This window comes from Somniosus microcephalus, chromosome 29, assembly GCF_052327205.1.
Source record: "Somniosus microcephalus isolate GS21.2 chromosome 29, FLI_Smic_1.0, whole genome shotgun sequence".
NCBI lineage: Eukaryota > Metazoa > Chordata > Chondrichthyes > Squaliformes > Somniosidae > Somniosus > Somniosus microcephalus.
Genome location: NC_141015.1, coordinates 45396819 through 45411537, shown reverse-complemented (window position 1 = coordinate 45411537; position 14719 = coordinate 45396819). Strand labels below are relative to the sequence as shown.

General features: G+C 46.1%; 1 long non-coding RNA gene across 1 annotated transcript in view; it reads right to left on the bottom strand.

The window, feature by feature from the left end:
* LOC147098707 (uncharacterized) overlaps window positions 1-13681 on the bottom strand; it is a 47724-nt gene extending 34043 nt beyond the window's left edge. Inside the window, exons 1-2 of the long non-coding RNA XR_015074223.1 lie at window positions 12322-13681; window positions 11325-11359 (exon numbers count right to left, since the gene is read on the bottom strand). This is a non-coding gene — a long non-coding RNA (uncharacterized LOC147098707). The remainder of the gene's footprint in view (window positions 1-11324; window positions 11360-12321) is intronic.
* Between the last annotated feature and the right edge of the window lie 1038 nt (window positions 13682-14719).

Sequence of the window (14719 nt, the reverse complement as noted above, 5' to 3'; positions counted from 1 at the left end):
GGACCACCGGAGGGGTGGGGGGTCTCATCCCAACACACTGACCCCTGACCTCGGGTTAATGTGGGGGGTCTCATCCCAACACACTGACCCCTGACCTCGGGTTGATGTGGGGGGAGGGGGCGGGACTAAGGTGGGAACAGGCACCTCCCTGTGGAGCGAGTAAATTGGAGGGAAAGTCACCGATTGGCTGCTCTTGTGTTGTTCCCGGTGATCAGTCGTAGAGTCGCGAGACAATCCGTTTCACCAAGTAACATTGAAAGGACAAACAGATACTGCTTTTATCCAGCGTCTCACTGCACTGTCGAAACTTCTCAAAGGGATTCCCATAAAACAAATTACTTTCTGAAATGGAGTTATTGCAAATATGTTTGCATGCACAGCAAGAACCACAAAGAGCAGAAAGATGAGCTAATCTGTGATTTTGTTGGGATTGCTTGAATGTTGGCCGGGAGACCAGGAGAACTTGCTACTCTTCAAATGGTGCCCTGGGACCTAATGCCCTTCTGAACAGGCAGGAGAAGCACTGATTTAATTCCACAATCATTGTTGCCCTAACCCAATCTGCTGCTCATCAATGCCAATATCGAACTCTGTCAAATCTGGAGCATTCTGTCCTTTGGTTTAAACCTTTCATTAAGAAAACGAAGTCTACAAATGGCCACATACAAACACGCACCTTGTTCACGAGCCTCTTCGATACAAGAATACAAATAAATCGCACTGTTAGAATTTAAAAATAAATGAGGAGTTGCGGAAAATAATTAGGCGATTTAAGAAGCAAAGTGATAATACATGAATTATCTCCCATAAGGGAACTGATGAAGAAACAGAGCATGTGGTGAATAAACTGTTATTGGTAGCAGTTCAGAAACGCAGCGTGGAAGTGTCGCCGGAGATGTGAACAGATGACATTCTTGCGGTGTCTCTGACCTGCTGCTATATCCACCCCTGTTTGCTCAGCGTGTTCTCAGTCCATCCATCTGTGCCTCTGAATTTGGAAGGAACGTTAAGTTCTATTAACCCTCTTGCCACCACGTCAGAAGCAAAGTGCTTGTTTGGCACAGTGAGAAGATGAACTCTGCCACACAATAGTGGGCTGCAGGGCTGCTCATTCACTCTCCTGAGCTGGCACACAGTAGGAGGGAGAAACACTGCACAGGAGGAGGCCACAGCACTCTGCAAACACTGCCGCCTACGGAAGAGACTGCAATCATTGGCAGACAAAGAGCATCACAGGCGGTGATCCCGGAGGTTTGGCACAGCAGGGCGTGTGAGCATTTCCCCTTTCTTCCCTCTTTATCCTTAACCCTTTCAATCACACACAGACACATCCTCGTGTCACCTTGCGCTGCCCCTGATCTACTAGTGTTTACCCTCGTGACCACATCCTAACCCTTCTCCCTCTCCTCTTTATCCAGGTCAATCAGACAACTCGGTCACTAGTGCCAGACAGACTGATGAGGAATTCCCCCTGACGGGGATGCACCATCACTCATTCTTACCCTGCCGAGCACCAGCAATCAGCATCTTGTCACCCAGATGGTGAGTTAGAGGGGACTCCACTGGGGGAGTTACTGAGCACAAGTGAGCAGGAGCAGGTGGGGTGGGAAGGATGTCCCAGAAAAGACCTAACCAGAGGTCCAGATCAGCTCCTAGCTTCACTGAAGAGCACAGAGATGGAGACTTCAGGAAGCCAGATTCTGTGCACCAACTGCTGAATGTCTGCCAGAGAGTTTCCACAAGTCATTGGAGAATACAATGGAGTCCACCATCTACTTGTGTGATGTTCTCATGCACAGTATCGATACCTTACAGTCAACCTCAACGGCTGACCCCTCACTGCTGGAGTCTGTGACCCCAGTTATAGCATCTCTCAGGACCGAGTACAAGCAGGCTCTAAAAAAAACCTCAACCCTCCCACTTTGGACAGGCTGGGAGGGCGAATGGATAGGGGCTTCACTCAGATCACTGCTCTCCTGGGATTGCCGAGTCTCAGCCCAGTAGCGGGGGCAGTCGTGTTACGCGGATGGAATGTGATGCTCTCTCTCATGATGACCACATCTCTGGACCCTCACCACCCCCTAAACCAATGCTCGCTTAGCTCATCCGGACTGCCTTGGTAGACACCCAGTTGTTGCAGTCAGGTCGTCTCAGACTCAAGCTCCTAGAGGTCGCCACCATGAGCATCTCATGAGCCCTTGAATGAGCGACATGGTGCAGCCACTGGAGAAGCACCAGAGTAGGAAAGAGAGAACTTAAGACAGACACGAAGGGCTCACACTGGGGTGATCAATAGCATGTGGGTATTTCTGTAAGCCAGAATTCTGTTTGAAATCTTTGAGTGCAGACGGTGTTCCTGCACTGGCTGCTGATCCTGCATGAGATGACATGAATCTCACTTTGGTATTTGGGCAGATGCTGTTGATTGTAGGGTAGAAGGAGCTGGGATGTTGGACATGACTGTTAATGCAGGGGAGCAGGGATTGTTCAGCTGAAGCACACTTCAATGAGCTTCTCCCAAAGGGTTCTGGCTACAGGCAACTCCTCCCACTTCCTTCCGATCCTCTGTCATTGGTGTCCTCTCGCTCATCATGCAATGGTCCAATGGTGTCTCCATGTGTTATCCCCATTGCAGAGAAAAGTTGTACAGCTTACAGCAAACCACCATCACACGTGACACTCTTTGTGGATCGATTGCAGGAAGCTACCAGACATATCCAGGAATGAGAAACCTTGTTTGAAGGCTCCAATGGTCTACTTAATGGAAGTTGTAGTTAATCTATGGGTCTGATTGTAGCAGTGTTCATTAGCCAAATATGAACACGGCCTTATCAAGTGTACTGCCAATTCAATGTAGCAGTCCTGGATATATTGTGCTGAGTTCTCAACATTGTTCCATACCTGTGCTCAGTATCTGTACTTACAATATTCATCTTGTTAACAAGTTATGATGTATCGATCTGAATTCATTTCAACTGAGATTTACACAGTACAGGTAGACTACCCTTTATCCGGACTTCCGAAAACCGAAACCCTCTAAAAACCGAAGGTTTTTTCGGTCAGCGTAAGTCGTGCGCACGACCCCCCGCGGACCCCCGCCAGCCCCGACCCCCGCCGACCCCGACCGTAAGTCGGCGGGGGTCGGGGTCGGCGGGGGTCCGCGGGGGGGCCGGCGCCGGCGGGGGTCCGCGGGGGGGGGGGGTTCGGGGCCGGTGGGGGTCGGCGCCGGCTGGGGTCCGTGGGGGGGTCGTGCGCATGACCCTCCGCCGACCCCCCCCGCGGACCCCTGCCGACCCACCTTCCGAAATCCGAAATTCTCCGAAAACCGAAACACGGCTGGTCCCAAGGTTTTCGGATAAAGGATAGTCTACCTGTATTACAAAGTATTACAGCACAGAAACAGGGCATTCGGCTCAACTGGTCCATGCCGGTGTTTATGCTCCACACGAGCCTCCTCCCACCCTTCTTCATCTCACCCTATCAGCATATCCTTCTATTCCTTTCTCCGTGTGTTTATCGAGCTTCCCCTTAAATGCACCTCTGCTGTTTGCCTCGACCACTCCCTGTGGTAGCGAGTTTCACATTCTCAACACTTTCTGGGCAAAGAGATTTCTCCTGAATTCCCCATTGGATTTATTAGTGACTATCGTATATTTATGGCCCCTAGTTCTGGTCTCACCCACTAGTGGAAACATCTTCTCTACATCTACCCTATCAAACCCTTTCATAATCTTCAAGACCTCTATCAGGTCATCCCTCAGCCTCTCTTTTCAGGTGAAAAGAGCCCCAGCTGGTTCAATCTTTCTGATAGGTATAACCCCTCAGTTTTGGTATCATTCTAGTCAGTTTTTTTACACTTTCTCCAGTGCCTCTATATCCTTTTTATAATATGGAGACCAGAACCGTGCACAGTGCTCCAAGTGTGGTCTAACCATGGTTCTATACAAGTTTATCACAACTAGGACACAAAAATAAGAATGTTTTCTGCCCAACAGTGTAACATGATTATATTCCCACTCAAAGCATGCCTGGCTCACTCAAGACTTGCACATTCTTCAGTCAGTCTGTGCTTCCTCCTCCTTGTATCCTAGTAGTCTCGGTTAATGTTAATTAGTCACAGAATAGAGACCGTTTGGTGCTGTTCAGATGTTGGAATCTCAGTTATTACTTCGTGGATCTTTGAAGTAATTTACAAATTGAAAAGTATGTTTAAATACAATTTATTAATGAATGGGTCTCTTTTTAACATTTACAATCTCAAGCACATGACTTCAGTTTATTTACATGCTCTCTGCTTCAATGGACCATACCCTGGTCATGCCCTAAATCAGTTGAATCTTTGCCAGGTATTATTAATTATCTGTTCAATTTAAAGCCCATTAATGGATGAGTTCAGTTCACAAAAGAGGAACAGATAAGACCTGTCAACAGAAAATTCTGGCAATTGATCCTTTGGATATTGGTTTTATAATATGGGATCAACCCGTCAGTTCTCAAACGCCAAACATTTGCTGTTGGCACCAGCCTCTGTCATGCTACAGATTGTTGTCCTATTTCTGAGGGACTGTGTTCAAATATTAGTCCGGTTATTGTTCAAACACATTTCTCCTCAGGGAGTGTGCCTCACTATCTCTTGTTAGACTACGGGATGGATCATTTCAGTAACAGAATCTTCCTTCTCATTAAAAGACTTGTCCGTGTCCAGGAGAAATATTTCTCCTCTCAGATAGTCATGAGGTGTAGGAATGAGAACTGCCGACACCACGTTAAAGGACCAGGACACAGCGCGGTGTTAAAAGAGGAAATCAATTTAAAAATTATTCCCTTCACTTGGAAACCAACTTTGACAGTCACCAGAGAGCAGAGACCTTCAGAAAACAAACAGCTTTGTAAAAAATCACAAAACATAGAAGGAGATAGCATCAAAGAGAGAGAACGAGAGAAAGAAACTCCCTCAGTACTGCCCCTCCGACAGTGCAGTGCTCCCTCAGTGCTGCCCCTCCGACAGTGCAGCGCTCCCTCAGTACTGCCCCTCTGACAGTGCAGCGCTCCCTCAGTACTGCCCCGCCGACACTGCAGCGCTCCCTCAGTGCTCTCCCTCCGACAGTGCAGCGCACCCTCAGTACTGCCCCTCCGACAGTGCGGCACTCCCTCAGTACTGCCCCTCCGACAGTGCGGCACTCCCTCAGTACTGCCCCTCCGACACTCCCTCAGTACTGCCCCTCCGACAGTGCGGAGCTCCCTCAGTACTGCCCCTCCGACAGTGCGGCGCTCCCTCAGTACTGCCCCTCCGACACTGCGGAGCTCCCTCAGTACTGCCCCTCCGACAGTGCGGAGCTCCCTCAGTACTGCCCCTCCGACACTCCCTCAGTACTGCACTGTCAGCCTACATCAGCTCCAGCCCACAAGCCTCTAACACAGGCGAAATTTCTACCATTGAACCAATTTTTAATGGCCTACAGCACCCATCAGAGAACTGAGACCTTCAGAATCATGTCAACAGTGATTGGGAAATCTACACATCTACAGAAACAATCATCAAGGAGAAGAGACATTCAAAGATACACAAAATATATCATAGAAACAATCAGATAACAGGATGTCCTTCAGAGGAGAGACTTCCAAAAGCACAAACAGCCAGAGGAGAGATTTTGGAATCATAGAATGATACAACATAGAAGGAGGCCATTTGGTCCATTGTGCCTGTGCTGGAAATCAAAGCAAGAGAGACAAGTAGTAAAGAGGAGAGACAATGAGTTTCACAGAGTCTCAAATATCAGGGCACTCTGTGCTCTCAGAGATACTTCAAAGGGCAGCACAGCTGCACAGACATTTGAGAACAGACTTAAGACCATCTAAACACAGTTTTCAGGGCATAAACCTTTGGTGTTGAACAAATGACATTCTGACCAAGAACCATCAGAAATGCAAAGCTGTTTCTGAGGAATTAGAATGGCATTAAGGAGCTCTGACAAAAGGTCACAGGCCTGAAACGTTAACTCAGTTTCTCTCTCCGCAGACGCTGCCTGACCTGCCGAGCAATGTTGCCCCTCATTTTTTTTGGCTGCGCGGCCCATTCAAATTTCCGTGCATGCGCGGTTTTTCCATTCAAAAGCCGGTGAACCGGCTGCGCGGGAGCTCCAGACCACCGCGCTGCCACACAGCTTAAAGGGAACATTGCTGCTGAGTATTTCCAGCATTTTCTGTTTTTATTACACATTTCCAGCATCCACAGTATTTTGCTTTGCCATTATGGAGTGATGTGCCCAAATGAAAGAATGCCAGCGATTGAGGCTTCCTACAGCCAAGTGATGCTATCATTCAGGAATTTGGCATTTTCACTACCTCTGGCATTTTGCTCTGACAGTAAAACACAGCATGAATAGCAAGTGCAAAGATTCAGGGGGAGCTGTGCTAAAACACTTGCCTTTCTATCAGCTGAGGTGCAGAATGGGACACCACACAATATTGGAGGTTATTTGTGGATATTGTTAATGGTTCTCTGTCCTCAGGTACTGTCCCCCTCCTTGAAATCTGCCGTCATCTCCCCTCTCAAACAACCAACCTGCCATCCTTGCAAACTACCGTCCCATCTCCAACCTCCCTCTCCTCTCCGACATCCTTGAACTTTTTGTCGCCTCCCAAATCCGTGCCCATCTTTCCCACAACTCCATGTTTGAATCCCTCCAATCAGGTTTCCACCCCTTCCACAGTACCGAAACGGCTCTTATCAAAGTCACAAATGACATCCTTTGTGACTGTGACAAAGGTAAACTATCCCTCCTCATCCTTCTTGACCTGTCTGCAACTTTTGACACGGTGACCACTGCATCCTCCTCCAACGCCTCTCCAGCATTGTTCAGCTGGGTGGGAGTGCACTCGCCTGGTTCCATTCTTATCTATCTAATTGTAGCCAGAGAATCACCTGCAACGGCTTCTCCTCCCGCTTCCGCATCGTTACCTCTGGTGTCCCCCAAGGATCTATCCTTAGCCCCCTCCTATTTCTCATCTACATGTTGCCCCTTGGTGACATCCTCCGAAAACACAGCATCAGTTTCCACATGTACGCTGACGACACCCAGCTCTACCTCACCACCACTTCTCTCGACCCCGCCACTGTCTCTAAATTGTCAGGCTGCTTGTCCGACATCCAGTTCTGGATGAGCAGAAATTTCCTCCAACTAAATATTGGGAAGACTGAAGCCATTGTCTTCGGGCCCTGCCACAAACTCTGTTCCCTAGCCACCGACTCCCTCCCTCTCCGTGGCAGCTATCGAGGCTGAACCACACTGTTCACAACCTGGGTGTCGTATTTGAACACAAAATGAGCTTCTGGCCACATATCCACTCCATCACAAAGACCGCCTATTTCCACCTCCGTAACATCGCCCGATTCCGCCCCTGCCTCAGCTCATCTGCTGCTGAAACCCTCATCCATGCCTTTGTTATCTCTAAACTTGACTATTCCAACGCACTCCTGGCTGGTCTCCCATCTTCAACCCTCCATAAGCTTGAGGTCATCCACAACGCTGCTCTCCATGTCCTGACTCGCACCAAGTCCCGTTCACCCAACACCCCAGTGCTCGCTGACCTACATTGGCTCCCGGTTAAGCAATGCCTTGATTTTAAAATTCTCATCCTTGCTTTCAAATCCCTCCATGGCCTCGCCCCTCCCTATCTCTGTAATCTCCTCCAGCCCCACAAACCTCCGAGATCTCTGCGCTCCTAAAATTCTGCACTCTTGAGCATCCCTGATTATAATCGCTCCGCCATTGGCGGCCGTGCCTTCTGTTGCCTGGGCCCTGAGCTCTGGAATTCCCTCCCTAAACCTCTCCGCCTCTCTACCTCTCTCCTCCTTTAAGACGCTCCTTAAAACCTACCTCTTTGACCAAGCTTTTGGTCACCTGTCGCAATATCTCCTTATGTGGCTCGGTATCAAATTTTGTTTGATAACGCTCCTGTGCAGCGCCTTGGGACATTTTACTGCGTTAAAGACACTATATAAATACAAGTAGTTGTTGTTGTTATTGGGAACAAACTTAAACCTTCTGAGCTAATTCTTTACACCCAGAGAGCTGTCTTTCAAGCTGATATCTACATTGCACTGAACACTGCCAGAATGTTCTTCAATGTACAGCTGCTCACTTTTGAGACTTTAGGTGTTTGTTACATGCACAAAGTGCCTGCCTCAGCTCCAGCGTGCTTAGACAGAGGCCGTGAAATCAAACCGAGCTAAACCGAACCACGTCAAATATCAGAAGCATGGCCTCTTCACTGATTAGAATAGAAAAGCAAAATATTATTTAACTGGAGAGAGATGACAGAATGCTGCAGATCTGGGGTCCTCGTACATGAAACACAAAAAGTTAGCATGCAGGTACAGCAAGTAATTAGGAAGGCAAATGGAATGTTGGCCTTTATTGCAAAGGGGTTGGAGTATAAAAGTAGGGAAGTCTTGCTACAACTGTACAGGGTATTGGCGAGACCACACCTGGAGTACTGCATACAGTTTTGGTCTCCTTATTTAAGGAGGGATATACTTGCATTGGAGGCAGTTCAGAGAAAGTTCCAGGAGTACGTGCTGAGGGACGCACTAAAGGTTGGTGCCGCCGCCGCAAAGGCACGATGGGGAAGGGCCACAGTTTAAGGCCCTCCCGCTAGTGTACACCGAGGGGCTGAAACCAGTATAAAAAAAACCCTCGGGCCATATGACGCAGAAATGGCACAATGAAAATGTGCCTGTTTGTGTAAAACAGTACCATGTACCGCTTTCATCTGTACTATGTCATATGTAACATGATGATTGGTGGATTGTAGTGTAATGCTTTTTGACAAGTGTTGGAATGTATCTTGGCCCCCTCGGGCTGCATGACTTATAAAATATGTAATGAAAATGCACCTGTTTGTGTAAAACAGAGTACCATGTACTGCTTTCATCTGTAATATGATTTGTGAAGCGCATTGTAATATATTGCAACAAGCTTTGATATATGTAATGATAAATGTATTGTAATTTGTAAATTGAGTGCCATGTACTGAAGTTAATTTGTATTGTACCAGATGTGGACTGTATTGTCATGTACGTGAACAAAGATTTTTATGAATAAAGTATATATTTTTGAAAAAAAAAGTTCAGAGAAGGTTCACGAGGTTGATTCCTGGGATAAAGGGGTCTTATGAAGAAAGGTTGAGCAGGTTGGGCCGATACTCATTGGAGTTTAGAAGAATGAGAGGTGATCTCATTGAAACATGTAAGATTCTGAGGGGTAGATGCTGAGAGGATGTTTCCCCTCATGGGGGAATCTAGAACGAGGGGGCATAGTTTCAGGATAAGGGGTCACCCATTTAAGACGGAGATGAGGAGGAATTTCTTCTCTCAGAGGGTCGTGAATCTTTGGAATTCTCTACCCCAGAGAGCTGTGGAGGCGGGTCAGTGAATATATTCAAGGCTAAGATGGACAGATTTTTGAACTACAGGTGAGTCAAGCCTATGGGGATCAGGCAGAAAAGTGGAGTGGAGGCCAAGATCAGATCAGCCATGATGTTATTGAATGGCAGGGCAGGCTCGAGGGGCCAAATGGCCGACTCCTGCTCCTAATTCTTATGTTCTTATGTATTCCTGAATAATTTCTAAAAATACAGCAGGCTGTGTACTCCTGTTATGCTATGGGCTGTAATTTGGGTAATATTGATAAGTGTCATGGTCAGTCATGTTTGGTTTTTATTTCGGTGGGGTAATGTTTCTACAATAGATATTGTGTCAGCCTTGCTCAGCTGGTAGCTCTCTGAATTGGAAGGTTATTGGTTTAAGCCTATGCTGGGAATTAAGGTCCAAGATGCCAGTGCAGTACTGAGAGAGTGCGACACTGCTGGAGGTGCCTTCCTTTACTGGTTCCAGCAGCCTATTCAGATCGACTATCTGAAGAAAAACAGAGTTCTCCCGGTATCCTTGTCAACGTTCCTTCCACAATCACCACCACCAAAAATGGATTACGGGGTTATTCATCACATTGTTCTTTGTGGGATCTTGCCGTGTTTAAAATGGCTCCCACATTTATCTACAGAACAGCAGTAATTGTTCTTCAAATGTGAAGCACTTTGCGAATCCTTGAGTGATGCAGTAAGGCAATTGTTAGAATGTAGATAGTTTCAGTCAGAATGTTAGAAAGTTAAAATAAGTAAAATTCTAACAATTGCCTTACTGCATCACTCAAGGATTCGCAAAGTGCTTCACATTTGAAGAACAATCACTGCTGTCCTGTAGATAAATGTGGGAGCCATTTTAAACACAGCAAGTTAATTAGAGTTCTTTTATTCCATGTAACAATATAACTGATTAAATAGCCCATGTGTAACTAATTCTTCCTGTGCATGTAGAATATTTACCTGTGGTATATTATTCAGCAGAAGGGAGAAGATATACTAAATACTTAAAAATTCCTATCCCAGAACATGGGGTCCCAATCAGAACATTGGGCTGTTTTCTCCTACAGGTATTGGCTGATGTTCATTTCCTGTTTATTCAGACCAGCAGAGTAACAGAGAAAGTAACTGGGTGATTTAAGCTATATTTGTTCTTGTACTGACCTGGCTGTTGCAAGCAAGGTCCCTCCCCAATTTCTAAGCAATATTCTCCTGCTTCTATGTCCTTCGATGTCATGTAGGACTCCCAGTCAGAGTAGCTATTCTGATCGGCGCTGTTCTTATATAAAGGCCGAGTGTTTGTACCAAACTCTTGTCTGTGCTCTGTTGCCACAGGCGATAAGCTCATTTCTATCCTTGCTCCCCAGACTGATGCCAATCTGAACCAGTCTGAAAGGAAACACCGGGTAACAGCAGATGGTGCCTTACACTGACACAACGGCTCAAGGGAGGAATGGCTCCAGCCACTGCTCGGAACAACATTGTAGACACATTCATAACGATTTCCTCATCGGTATTTCAAACCCGTTGTACAAGAACCATGTTTACAATCCCAGTGTAGGGAATCTTCCTGAAAGGATCTCTGGCGTCACCTGCACATTATCCAGATGGCAGCGAGAGACAGGTCGTGCATTGGTGAATCCGCCTCTCTACGTTATCTGTTCCCATGGAGTGATATTTTATCGTGGCATCATAGAGAAATATCATGCAAAAAATGATTTATTGCAGACCATTTAAACAGGGTGAAATTTGCACAGTAGATATACAAACTACAATTTCAAACCTGTCTTAGCCTGAAAACTCTCTTCCAGCACAGACTCACAATGGTAAATATCATATAATTTGATCTACCAGATACTATAAGTACATCCAATAAACAGGTTCCAATACACTGTAATTACCTCCCATTAGTTTCAAATTGAATTCCATCAAAGACCTGAAAAAGAGGAAAACAATGTGATTTAAATTGTGTTTGCAATTAAAATCACTTTTAATGTATTGTGTATGTTCTTTGCTGTCATACATGATTTGAATAGTGCAGGGGCGCTCACTCTGCAATCTGCAACCTACATTAACTATTGATAAAAGTGGTGAATGGATGGATGGTAATAGCTAGCTGAGAATGAGTTACAAGCTGGTAATGAAAGCAAGAGGTTCCGATGCTTTGTATCATGAATAATGGTTACCTGAGACTGATTGCAAGGCTAGAATCTGATCGAGAGCTGCAGATGTTTAGCACAGAGAATGATACAGAGCTGGGAGCAATTCGAAGGTCGGAATGAGTTGGAGGTGATTTGTACGGTATCACTACAGTTCAGCAAAACAGTGACCTGGGCAGGATTCAGTGCCCGGCACCTGTTTTCCTTTTAAATGATTCTAGACACAGTTTAGGTGAGGTGGTGACACAGGTGATCCAGAGACCAATGCATGGCTCCATGACACGGTGAGACATTGGTGGTGGTGGCGAGGGGCTGCGTGTGCCTTGCTATTGGCCCCACAGAACTCGGGAACAGGAAAGAAAATAATTGAAAATGAAATGAAGGGGTTGATCTCCATAAGTTACAGCAGGGATTGTTTGTGCATGTTTTAGGCTGGGTTTTATTTGTTTCCTTACTGAGCCACAAAGGTTTACAGCACAGAAGGAGGCCATTCAGCCCATCATGCTCTTTGTAATCCAAAACTAAGCATTGTCTGCAGTTTTGGTTCCCGATTTTAGACATGGTTAGACAGAGGCCTGTACTGATGACCTGGAGACTTGAGTTCAAATCCCACCAAGGCAGCTGGGGAATTTAAATAAAAAGCTAGTGTCAGTAATGGTGACCATGAAACTACCAGATTGTGGTAGAAACCCATCTGACTCACTAATGTTCTTTCGGGGAGAAAACCTGCCGTCCTTACCTGGTGACTCCAGACTCTCAGCAATGTGCTTGACCGTTGTATGAGGAGGCTCAGCGGTTCCTTCTCAAGGGTAATTAGAGGTGGACAATCAATGCTGGCCTAGCCAGTGACGCCCACCTCCCGTGAACGAATAAAAACAAGTCTTGAACTGTGGCCTGAACCAATGCTTTGCACAGATTCATCATGACCTCTTTACTCTACGCCACTATTTATAAAAACAAAAAATGCCATTGGCCTTTCTGGTGGTTTTATCTCACTGTGTGGCGATGTTGATAAAGCTTGTTAATGATTTGTGATATTGGCAAAGGAAGTTAGTCAGTTCCCGCCCACTGCTGATTGGCAGGATTCAGCAGCGCCCAGGCAGCGAGTGTCTTATTGAGGCATCCAGTCAGACTTCATCTTGTGCCTCTGAAATGATATTATCCCGCTCAGCAGACCATGTCTGATTGACTGTCCGTCGGCAATGCGACCAAACACACTGAGACTGAGCTCGGGACTGGAACCTCTGGCAGCCGCTCTGTGCATCTCAATTAGCGTGTGTGCGGATCGATGGCAGGAACGGTGGGGATTAGGGGATTTAGGCACAAGATTTGACATAAATCTGGTCTAATTGGTCATGACTGAGGTGACTTGAGACTAACAGGTTTAAACATTTACAGCATTTAAATCTCTCCCTGCGATCAGCAACAAAGGTTAGATCACAAGGTACACGTTCACACTGGGGCTGTTACTTCTGCTCATATTCTAGCCAAGGTTTCCCTTCGCCTATCCAGAACCATTGGTAAAACATTCTGTCTAGCAACTGCCAGTTCTCTTACATTTTAACTTTATTCTTTGGAATCCTATTATTAACTTGTCACATTTTTTGTTACAGTTTTGCTGTCATTTCTCTGCTTCCTCCACAGTGTCTCTGTGTGTCAGTCCTTGTTCCCACCAACCTGCATCCCAGCACTGCTCAGCACTGCTGGTTACAGCAGGGTGTTTCCAGTGAGGGTGAAAGCAGAGCTTGCTTTGGTAGTGACCATGAATACAGTGGATGATTAGCTCTGAACTGTAAGTACCGTACTGTGAGAGCATCAAGGGATATGGAGACAAGGCGGTTCAATGGATTTGAGCTCCACCATGATCTAACTGAATGGTGGAACAGACTCAAGGGCTGAATGGTCCCCTCTGTGTTACTAATCTTGTGCGATAACATATATCATTCAGAGGAAAGTTCGATGCAATCATCCAAGTTAAACAGCTAGCAACCCCTCAAAGTTTCATTCTTGTGTTTAATCCCTCCACGGCCTTAACCACCTCTATCTTGTAACTTTCTCCAGTGTTACAATCCTTCTAACCAACTCTTCATTTCACTAGCTCTGACCTCTTGTCCGTCCCCCTCCCTTCACCCCACCATTGCCCACCGTGCTTTCATCCCCCCCCCCCCCCAAGAGCCCACACCTGGAATTCACTCCCTAAACCCCCTGGCCCCCCTCCTTTAAGACCATCCTTAACATCGACCTCTTTGGCCAAGCATTGGGTCACCCATCCTAATCCTTCTTTGATTCGGCGTCCACGTTTTCCTTACAGCTCTGTGAAGCACCTTGGGACATTTTTCTAAATTAAAGGCGCTAGATAAATGCAAATTGTTGTTTATTTGAAAAAAATATTAAAGTCAAAATGGAATGTGGGCAACAGGCAGTCTGCAGGAACATAGATAGCGGATAATAGAACTCCCTGCGATCTCTTTGGTCTACAGGTGACAATTTACACATCTTAAAAGACAGATGGACAATATAGACAACTATAATTTCTCTGATTACCAAACCGCTATGAAACTCCATTACAGGGAATAAAACCCACTCTGGGTGGGGAGGGCTGTGATTTGGGGAGGAAGGAATTGATATTTTCTAAGTGTCCTGTTATCACATCCTTTATAATAGATTCTAGCATTTTCCCTACTACTGATGTTAGGCTAACCGATCTGTAGTTCCCGGTTTTCTCTCTCCTTTTTTAAATAGTGGGGTTACATTTGCCACCCTCCAATCTGCAGGAACTGTTCCATAATCTACAGAATTTTGGAAGATGACAACCAATGCATCCACTATTTCCATGGCTACCTCTTTTAGTACTCTGGGATGCAGATTATCAGGCCCTGGGGATTTATCGGCTTTCAGTTCCATTAATTTCTCCAGCACTATTTTTTATTAATACTAATTTCCTTTAATTCCTCCTTCTCACTAGACCCTTGGTTCCCTAGCATTTCTGGGAAGTTATTTGTGTCCTCTTCCGTGAAGACAGAACCAAAGTATTTGTTTAATTGCTCTGCCATTTCCTTGTTCCCCATTATAAATTCTCCCGTTTCTGACTATAAGGGGCCTACATTTGTTTTCACTAATCTTTTTCTTTTTACATA